The sequence below is a fragment of the Cololabis saira genome, chromosome 10 (genome assembly GCF_033807715.1).
Source record: "Cololabis saira isolate AMF1-May2022 chromosome 10, fColSai1.1, whole genome shotgun sequence".
Classification (NCBI taxonomy): Eukaryota; Metazoa; Chordata; class Actinopteri; order Beloniformes; family Belonidae; genus Cololabis; species Cololabis saira.
Genome location: NC_084596.1, coordinates 17,214,195 through 17,225,378, shown reverse-complemented (window position 1 = coordinate 17,225,378; position 11,184 = coordinate 17,214,195). Strand labels below are relative to the sequence as shown.

Genomic DNA, 11,184 nt, shown 5'->3' with positions numbered 1-11,184 from the left:
ACCTCTGAAGGGAAAAGCCGAAAGGAGAATAATGTATTTGTAGAGACACATTGTCACCGCAAGGGTGCGCTCTCCTCACGACTGCCCCCAGAACACCTGAGGCTCGCTCCGACCAAGGTGTGGAAACATTCACAGGAGGGATCACTCTCAAGGTATTTCTTCTCCTAATGTTTACATCAGTTGCTGAACTAAGTTGAATTTGCAGCTCACGCGAATATAAATAAAAAGTAGTAATTTAAAACTTGTTTTTAGCGTGAGACTGAAGTAAGTGTGTGCACTACACCGGTGGTTGTGGTAACCAGTACTGGAGTTGAGGGGGGATGAGGGGGGATGGCATCCCCCCTGAAATGAAAACGGTCCAAATCACCCCCCTGTAAAACTACCATCCCTCCTTTCCATCCCTTATGTCATTTCATCAATGAATGTGGTTTTACTGCTATTTCAACATTTAGAGTCATCACCAGAAAAATAACCTTTTTGACAATTTTCACCTGTTTCAAGTAGATTTTCACTTGAAATAAAAAAATCTGCCAGTGGGACAAGATTTATCTTCTTATTACAAGCACAACAATCTTGTTCCACTGGCAGATTTTTCTACTTATTTCAAGTGAAAATCTACTTGAAACAGGTGAAAATTGTTGTTTTTTCCAGTGATGAGTCTTGTTTTAATTGTAATGAGATTTTTTTTACTAAAATGAGATATTTTAACTAGAAATAAGAGAAACATTCTTGTTAAGATTTTGAGTTTTTGCAGTGATCCATTTTACTTATCCTGTGAAGGACAGAGTCATATTGATAAGTTCAGAGAACTGTTTTTTATTGTTGTGTTTTGATGTATTTGATGTAAGCCCAGTGGATATTTAAAGCTTACAGAAGGCTGCATTTAACTGCTGTCATTCCTGCAGTATTTCTGCAGGTGTTTTGATCAGTGCTATTATTTGTAATATATTATATTATTTGTAATCAGCACAAATTATCTGTCCCCATATGATAAAATCCACCATCCCCCCTGATTCTTTTTTACAACTCGAGTTCTGGTGGTAACCGCAGACAGGTTTTACCACCACCCCCTGGAAACGCTCCGCAGTGAGACATCTGTGTGGGAGACGATCTCCGGGCTGGCGGAGCGAGTCCCGGGATCAGGCCGGGGAGAGACGAGCCTGGCGGGTCGAGCAGCAGCAGCAGCACCGGACCAGAGGATCAGACCCGGGGAAGTTTACCAGACCTGCCGGTCCCCCTCAAACAGAGCGGGAGGGGGTTTTATCCGTCTCTCCCAGCGCTGGAAGAGGAGGTAGGTGGAGACGCGGGACTTTGTCATGTTTGGGACTTTTCAGGAATGTTTTAGCCCAGAAAAGCTAAGTAGCTGGCTAAAGCCTGAATTATGGCTCCGCGTTACATCGACGCAGAGCCCTACGGCGTAGGGTACGCGGCGACGCGCGCCGTACGGCGTATGCTCTGCGTCGTTTTAACGCGGAACCATAAATCAGCGTAAACGCTGGCTGGATGATCAGAGTTCAGATTTTATAAATCATGAATTTCAGCTCCACCAAGGGCTTAACACTCTCTGAAAAGTCTTGCAGAAATCAATAAAGTTGGAGGAAATGAAGAATTTTGATAATGAAGCAACACAAGTGTCAAAGTGTATTTTCTTTTTTTTTTATTGAGCCCTCAGTTTACACTTCAAAGCAGATTTAAGTCACACCTTTAGGATTAAAATGGGTTTGCAGTTTAAAAAAAGTCAGCATGGATCTGTTAAACTTATGTAGCAGCATCACATCTGTTTTCAAAGAAATGCAGCTCCTGCTTTGCCTTATGACCACAATAATGGGTTGATTAGGGATGAATGATACCAATTAATCAGGAATCTGCTTCCTTGCATCTGCAGAGATCCATTATTTCTCATTTAAAATGTCAACAAACAGAGTTTAAGTATTTTAAGGAGCTGAACTGGTCATTATTTTTTTTTTTGCACATTTTAGGTTCAAACCTTCAACTCTGTCATCTAAAACAGGATCCTCAACCCTGGGACCCCCTGTCCTACATGTTTTACATGCTTTTAATGTTGATGTAAAGCACTTTGAATTACCTTGTTTTGAATTGTGCTATACACAGAGGTGGGTAGAGTAGCCAAAAATTGTACTCAAGTAAAAGTACTGTTACCTCAGAATAATATGACTCAAGTAGAAGTAAAAAGTAGTCATCCAAATAATTACTTGAGTAAAAGTAAAAAAGTACTTGGTGAAAAAACTACTCAAGTACTGAGTAACTGTTGAGTAACATCTGATTTATTTTTTTAACACAACCATTCAAACAGACAAGTACAAAATAATCATCTTCAGGCAAATTAAATCAACAAAATAATAAAATAAATTAAAATTAATAAAAAATAGCTTAAATTAAAATAATCTTAAAGTAAATTCAAGTACTTTGATAAATAATAAAATAAATAAAATAATAACAGAATAAAATAATAAATTAAGCACAAGTAGTACAACATTTCAAGCCTTTGTACTTTTCTTTTTTAACCAGGCAGAACTAGAACAAGCCCATGAACTCATAGAAACTCTGTGTGTGTTTGAGTCTGTGTAAATGTGACAAAACATGCAAAAACAAAAATTTTTCCCAAAGAATCACCCAGTGATGTCATGAGATTGACGCGTACGCGGATAAAAGGGATAAAAGAAAAGTAACAGCTCAACATAGCCTAATGTAGCGGAGTAAGAGTAACAGTTTCTTCTTCATAAATCTACTCAAGTAAAAGTAAAAAGTATAGTGATTCAAAACTACTCCTAAAAGTAGTTTGTAGTAGTTGTTTTTTTAACCGATTTATTTATTTATTCATTTTGTAACACGAGGATGCCTGATAATGACAGAATTGTTAAACACTGTCATTAAGATTTTTAAAAAGTGTGGGACACATGAATGTGTTGAAATGGCCCACCCCATATTTTATTATAATTCTTTATTTATTTGATTTGTTAATTTAATTTAATATTTCCTGTATGGACATGAGGATAAAAACGGGATTATACTGTTTAATTCAGTGGTCTTTAACCCTGGTCCTCGATACCCACTGTCCTGCATGTTTTACATGATTTTTTGCATCATCACACTAGGGCTGGGTATCGATTCAAATATCAAGAATCGATTCGATTCCGATTCTTATTATTCAGAATCGATTATCATGATTCGATGCGATTCAATATTGATTTGGCTTAGTGTTATTTAAAATGTTTTTTGAGCTGTTGCCTGAAACTGTAAAATAACTAGTGAAATAATAATTTCACAATAATTATTGTGAAATAACTAAGAAATAAATAACTCAAACAGGCCTTTCAATATCCATTTAAAGTGCAAAAAATTATTCTGTCACCACGCACACATATTGCCATGAAGCACCTGGCATTTTTCAGAAGTGTCATGACAAACTGTGTGTCCGACTACTGGGACTAAAGTTCACCCGGCGAAAATGATGGAGAAAAAAAATAAATAAATAAAAAAATCGATCTTTAGACATAAGAATCGATTTTTAGGAATTAATATGAGAATCGATTTAGAATCTGAAAATCGATTTTTTTCAACACAGGCCTACATCACACCTGATTCTAATTAATGACCATCATCAGTTTGTCATCCAGGTCTGCACAAGTCTGTTAATGACACAGTCCTTTGTATCATGGTGCTGAAGCAGGGAAACATCTAAAACATGCAGGACAGGGGGTCCTGAGGACCAGGGTGGAAGACCACTGATCTAAAAGGTTGTGTACTGGACCTTGTCAGTGCTCGTGATTCAGTTTTCCTCTCATTATAATAGTTAATCTGCCATCGAGAAGGAGGAGAAACATTCACCTGTTCTACCAGCGGCCAGCATGCATCTAAACACATCCCTGTTTGAGAGCTCAGTACATGCTCCACTTCTCGTTTAACTGCGCTTCAGCTGGCGGTGGTCGGCTCAAGTGTGACAGATTGCTGTTATAACAGAGGCAGAGCACCTTGGGGGCTTGAGTCTAAAGGAAGGTCTGTAACTGGGACAGCCTGTGCTGAATCCAGGCGGAGTGGGTCAACGTGGGCCTATGTGTGGTGTGGCAGCATGTGAGGGTCAGGGTGTACGACTGCTCACTTCTGATCCAGTTCAGAGTATGGATCAGCTGACAGGAATTTTTCCCGGGCAGGTGCCGGCCCTGTTTATTAGAAATAAGGTAGATGGTTAACCAGCTTTTGATTGATTTGCATTTCTGGCAAAGCTGAAAACCTTGGCGTCATTCGAGGGACACCCACTCAAAACCCAGTTGAGTCTAATTCGTATCAGAACTTACACAAGATATTTTTAGGGCTGCAACCTACAACTGTTTGGTTATTGATTTATTATTTTTACAACTTGTCTGAGATTATTTTGGTCGTGGCCTCGATGTGCCTTTGCCGTAATGTTGCCATGAAGTGTCAGTTGTTTATCACAGCACACATTTAACTCACCACTAGCACACAGAGGATCCGGTCAGAAGATGTCAACACAGCTACCAATAGTTAACCTTGGGGATATCTTACTTGGGCTGCTGCAAAGCAGCAGGACGTCCTCCAGCTGGCTCCATCTATCTGACAAGCTACCCAACATCAACACTTAGACCCATTTTAATCCCTGGGCTTTGAGTACGGGGCGACGGCGAGTACCGATCCCATCGATACCAGCCATGCCAAAGGTCCAAACATCTGTCGTAAACCTAAACTAAGAAGTGCAGGGGTCTTAACTTCTACACTATGGCGCTTTTATACTAGTACCTACTAGGGCTGGGCGATATATCGAGATTTTAATATATATTTTCAAACGCGATATGGTACGAGACAATATCGTTTATATCGATATAACTTTTTTTTTAATGATTTTGATATAGCTTATTTTGTGACAAATTGACTTGAATGTTTTATTTGAGATTTGCACAAATGTAAATGTAAATGTCTACATTGTATTAATTGCACAGTGTATTTTAATTTAATTGTTATGCAGGTAAGGGATATTTGTTTTATTTTATTCAAAGAAGCATTTTTATTCTATAAATGCAGGCAGTTTATTTGTATTTCATTTGTTTTATACATTTTGATATTGTGCAGACCTCTGTTAATAAAGGAACCTGTGTGACATTTGGCACGAGGCTTTGTATTAAAACTGTTTTTTTAAGGGTTTGCCTCAGAAAAAAATGAAGCTAACAGAGATGCTATGCTATAATGCTTTGGGGGAAACCCCAATTATGTCACAGAAAAAATATCGATGTATATCGAGTATCGCCATTCAGCTAGAAAATATCGAGATATGACTTTTGGTCCATATCGCCCAGCCCTAGTACCTACTCAGCGCGACTCGACTCGCCTCCACTCGCCTTGTCCTCGTTTGTTTTTAGACCCCCAGATGAGAAGTGGGCGGGTTGGAGCGAAGCTGCTGTGACGTATTTGATTGTGTGATCTAAGACAACAACACTAAAGATGTGAAACATGGAGGAGATGATAAATGTGCTGCTGGGTCTGTGGCTTGTGTTCGATATCAAGTTAAAAAATGAGAGTGAAAGAAGTTTCAAGCGGCTACGCTTTTTTTTTTTTTTGTTTGTGTCGGCGCTAATGAAAAGTCAGCTGGAGCCGCGAGAAGTGACAGAGAAGAGAAGTGACAGAGCTCCTGGTAGATCTGGTCGTTCCTCATCGGCCGTCTAGATCCCTTTTTAATTCTCTCCTCAGCCACCAGGTTTATGAACATCTGCACCTCAGAGTTGGATCACCAAACAGACTTTTGCGCTGCCATTGCCTGTCGAATAAGATGAGGAAGCCGCAAACTGCTCTTTCGCTGATTCCCGCTTCTGACGGCCCCCCGACCAATTGGTGGCCTGTATTGTGATGACGTCAGATCCTGGGCCGACTCAGCACGCTTAGAACCTCGGCAGAATAGATACAGAAAAAGTATCTACTCGGCACGCCTCCACCCGTAGTGGATAATAGCAAAACCGGGGCGTGTCGAGTCACGCTGAGTAGGTACTAGTGTAAAAGCGACACTAGTGTACCGATTTTTGCAGCCCAAAACATCACAAGACAATTTCTTTGTGGTCAAAATAGACAAAAGTTTATTTTCTTTTAAGTTGGCATATAACAGTGCTCATGCAATCGCAGTAGCACAAAATCCGAGCTGCTAATTGTGAGTTCCTAATGGTTTGTTCATTCAATAATGTGTCATCTATAGTAATTGACTTTGAGGATTTTACTCAGGTGAAGTGCAAAGTGGAAACGCATAATTTATGGGGTTTTATTATGTTTTTTGCAGAGGATTGATTATATCTTTGGTGAGCTGCATCTTGAAAATTCAGGTTGAGACTGAACAGTATATTTAGAGAATTCCTACAACCCAATGTTCAACTTTTCTGTTTATTGATAACCACGAAAGCAGAATTCTGGCTCCTGGGAGACTTGTCCCTCCACCACTATATGTTTAACAGTTAACGGTTTGCTGTGTTTGATTTCTCATTGGTGGAGTGCAGATGGTTTGGTTTTCAAAGAGCGCCTTTATGCTCTTATAGGCCAGTTAATCACACTGAGCTGATCCTGGGAGGGAAATCTGGGCGAGCATCTTCCACCAAGGCCGACACCTAGTTTCAAGACAGAAAATGATCTGGATCTAGAAAACAATTTCTACTTTTGCGTCTCAACTAAATGGTGGCATTTCCGGTGTGATTGCCTCTAAAACACAACCACAACTGAAACATGTCTTAATCTATAACTTAATGTCTTTTAAAGGATTATTGTAGTTCCAGTGAAGGCTGGTAATAATGGTGTAAATGGGTTAAAGTAAAACATTTTGTAATAAGAGCTTAATACATGACCTCTAGTGAGACTGAATACCACTGCAATGAGAGAGTGATTTGCTTTCTCTGATGAGAATAACTGAATCAAAGTGATTGCGAGCTACTGGGCTATGGACCGGGCCTGTCTGGTGTTTGCTAATGCGGATCATGTGAGGCTCGATTGCTGCCTCGTTTGTCTGTGCTCCAGCAGAAACGCTTCATAGTGGGAAACCCTGTCGGAGGTGCTGCTTTCCGTTGTGCTGACGGGAGAAAATATGAGGGTGTGTTTTTCCTACATGTGCTGACAACCGGTGATTTTGTTTTTTTTCAACACATTTTTTTTTTTGCATCAGTTTAATCGTTTCCACACCCAGTATCTCTCCTCTAACTTCCTCGTGCTCGCTGCTGCAAAGCAGACGTTAACTGCTTTCATGTCTGGGACGTGGTTTTCCTTCTTTGACCCTCCCATCCACCCCATGCCTCGTTGCAAATCTTATTACCATCACTTTAAATTAAGGTGCATCCCCTGATTTTGCTGATTGGACTCTGAGAAGATTTATGCTGTCTGTTAACTAGCGGAGCAGTGGCTGGAGCTTAGTCTGGGCAGGGATAAGCGAGTGAGTTTGCAACCCCCAGGTCCTGAACCGGCCTTAGGCCTGGCGGTATATGGAGACTGAGGATAATACTGTAAGAGTAGTCAGGAACTTGTCCAAAACCCAGGGTATTTTCAGAACACATTCTTTCAGTAGACAAATAAATGTGATTATTATGTAATTGGTAAAAGAAATAAGCCTTTCCTGTGCAGGAAGGGCGGGAGACATTGTACTTATTTATTTTTTTGTCCAGTTTTTAATTTCCTGGCTTTTATTATCTGCAGTTTGTTTTTTTTTTTTTTTGCAAATGTCAGAAAAAATGAAAAAAGATTATAATTGTAAGTTGGAACATTTGGAACCTTTTCATGCTTGAATGTTTAAAAGAAACCTGTGCAATATTTTTACTTTTTAAAATACAATTATTAACTTCACAATAGATATACAAAGTTATTTTCATGCTTAAAGGGAAATGTTTATAAGGTAGTAGTGAGACCATCACATCTCTACATCTTGGCGAGGCAGGAGTGAGGATGTGAAGATTTTCTGTGGTAGTGACAAGGATGTATGTATGGGATTAAGCGAGGGTAGGATGTCTTGGAGATAAAGTAAGAGGCGCTAAATTGAGATGGTTTGGACACATAAAGAGGAGGAATATGGTGAAAACATTGGTAGAAGAGTGCAGGAAACGGAGCTGCGAGGCGGGAGTGAAAAAAGGACGTGTAGTTGGACAGTGCGACAGAGGAAAGTGCAGAAGACGGGAACATGGAAACCAATGATGACCCCTAAAGAGAGAAGCTGAAAAAAGGAGAATAGTTTTTAGAAAATTACATATGTCTGCACTCCTTTGGACAGTAATAATGACAATGATAATAATAATTGTTCAGCATATCCATCAGGAATTGAAATACCCAATTGAAAAAGAAATCCTCAAAACGGCAATTTTGTTTAAATCGGTGCATTGATTAGATGTCCAACTCAACCATCCGGACTCCTGCACAAAACGGTGTGTCGCTGTCACTTATGCATGAAAAGGCAAATATTATCCACATATCATGCTTAATCAGGGAACATTTGACAGTTTTGCTACAAAATGAAGATTTTTCAAAACAATTTCCCAATTATCAAAATAGTTAAGGTGCATTGAAGAGCCAGGAAATCGGTTCAGCCGTAACCATTTAAAGCATGGCATATTAAATACTACACAGAAAGTACTTTTAAGCATTTATTATACACACTTCTCAGATATTCATGTAACGAATATCTAAAGTTGTAGTGAAAGACTGGCATTGCTTGGAGAAAGGCCTTCCACCGTACGGGTGCTTTTCTCACCATTAAACATAATTTTGTCCTTGAAAAATTTACAATAGTCTGCCTGTCTGCAAATGCGTGCAGCAGAGATTGTAGCCGCACAAGGAAAATAGGAAAATAGTGTTAAAATAATTTGTGCATAAAGAAGTTTCAGGATTTAAAAGTGAATGCATTTTTATTTAATTTATTTAGTTATTTTGGTAATAAGTGATTCGACTCGTACCGTTTCATTTGTGCAGGATGACTTTAATCATCAAACTGTTGAAGATGTCAAAGATGAGTGAAAGAAGAACAAAAAACAAGTGAGGGAAATGTTGTGCAAGGAGGGCAGGAAATTAAATTAAACTGTCGCAGTGACTCAAGTTTCCCCTCTGCTTTAGGTAGGCGTTGGGTAATTGTTTTACATTTCTAAGCTCTTAATTTTGCTCACATAAATAAATAGATTTTTATCTAGCTTTATTTAAAGCGTGATTGAACATGAAGCTAAATGCTGAGTATAGCTGTGTTCTGATATAAGAAACATGTACTGCTGATGATGCGAGTACATCTTAATCTTTATTTCTGCAGTTGAAGACACACAGCAGAGAGGCTCTTTGTCTGTTGTTTTTTGTTTGTTTGTTTGGTTGGTTGAGGGTTTTTCTGCTGACTGCTGGTAAGAGATTGTTTCACAGCCGGGGATCTATGTTGGTAAATGCACCCTTCCTGTCCTCAGTTGTACACTTAACCAGCATTGATCACAAGACCTGAGGGGTCTAGCAGACTGGCCTCAGAATAAATCAAGATAGGTCTACACAACCCGAGGGCTCATAGATGAGGAGGAAGATTTCAAATTGGTTGGAAACCAGAGTGTGACATGAAAACCAGGCTGCTGGAGAGCGGTCTGACTGCAGAACTAACCAAAGCAGATCATATCATCCCTGCGTGACTTTTGGATCACACGCTTTCATATTTGTGGAACATCAGATTGTAAAAATCCAGAACCCAACCATGCAGGTTTTCACCAGTAATTTCTTTTTTCCTGTTAAGTATGTCTTCAGTCCATCTACTGTAAATCTTCAGTCAAAAGTACCGGATGAAGTCAAAAAGACTTCAGCTCAATGATCCAATACAAACAGAGGAAACATGGTCTTGTTCCTGTCGGTTCATCCCTGTGATTTAGGAGATCACAGGTTAACAAGGAAAGCTGCCTGTTATCCTTCCTGTCAGGGCATGGGGAGTAATCCTAATCACACCTGATCACAGCTTTTTATTTTTTTTTATTTATTTTATTTTTTTTAAACTAACGCACAACTGAAAGAAACTGCAACAGAAATGATGTATACGATCTGTCAAGCTCATAATCGGTGTTAGACTGCTGCTTTAATGGTGACTAAAACTACATAAGGATTAATCAGGCGGTAATGATTGTTATGTGAAATTATATTCCCAGGAAAGTGTCAGTTTGTTTTGAAGACCAGTTTGCAGCAGGGCTGTCGGGTTATGTTTGTGTACATCATGCATGTAGATTCTGAAATAAAGCTTTCTAGATTTCTCTATAAGGGGATGTTTCGCTGACTTTGTGGGATTGTAATTAAGATTGATCATTGTATGATGCTCCATATGTTCTTATAGTCTGCAACATCACGTGGTTCACAGGAGCTTCAGATACAGTGGTGACAACTCCAGTAATTACAGGAAGAGTTCAAGACTTCATGTCATAAGGAGCATGGATTCCTCATCATTTTTCATTACAGATCTGTTATTGCTATCTTCCAAGTATTGATGGAAGATCAAAAGCAGTGGATTTAGCTCTGCTGGTAATCTGGAGGCCTGCAGCTCCAGAGGATTGTTCTCAAATTGTTCTGATCATTATTTTTGAAGTATTTCAGTACGTAAAATGTTGGTATGTAGTTCCCTAATGCTGAATTAAGTTTAAAATTGACATTGCATGCTTTTCTGTATTTTTGGACTTGTGTCAAGAGTTGCAATCATTAATTCTTAGGTTAGACATTGTCTTAAACTCAAAAAGAGATGCACAAGTTGTTGTATTTCTATGCAAAATGGGGCACCAAAGTCTCTCCAACTCTCAGGAGCTCAAACAACTATGTAATAATTTGGGGATTACCATGGTGGTTCAGATTCTCCCACAAACTAATGGAGCTGTGTGCATTCATGCTTCCAGTTTTACACCATGATGTCACCGGCCCAGTCGACGGGAAGCGGCGATACAGCCAGTAAAGAGCTGTGATGTAATTGTAAAGGGACTGCGGTGTCATAGAAATGTGTATTTTCCATCTTTAGCTGGACTGCACACGTACGGTTGGATTACTGGCTTTATTGTGGTATATGACGGTCATCTCTTAAAGTGTTGTTCTGACCCATCAAAAAACATACAAGGCAACAACTTCTTGTTTAAGGGAGTAGTGATATTTGTGATATTGTTCTTTTACTGGTCTAACTTTATTACAAACTGTTCAGAGGTATGAAGC

The 11,184-nt window shown here is 39.3% G+C and overlaps 1 pseudogene; it reads left to right on the top strand.

Annotated features, from left to right (window-relative positions):
* Positions 1-1,132: 1,132 nt before the first annotated feature.
* The window catches only part of LOC133452493 (rho GTPase-activating protein 12-like), a 75,449-nt pseudogene continuing 65,397 nt past the window's right edge, over positions 1,133-11,184 (top strand).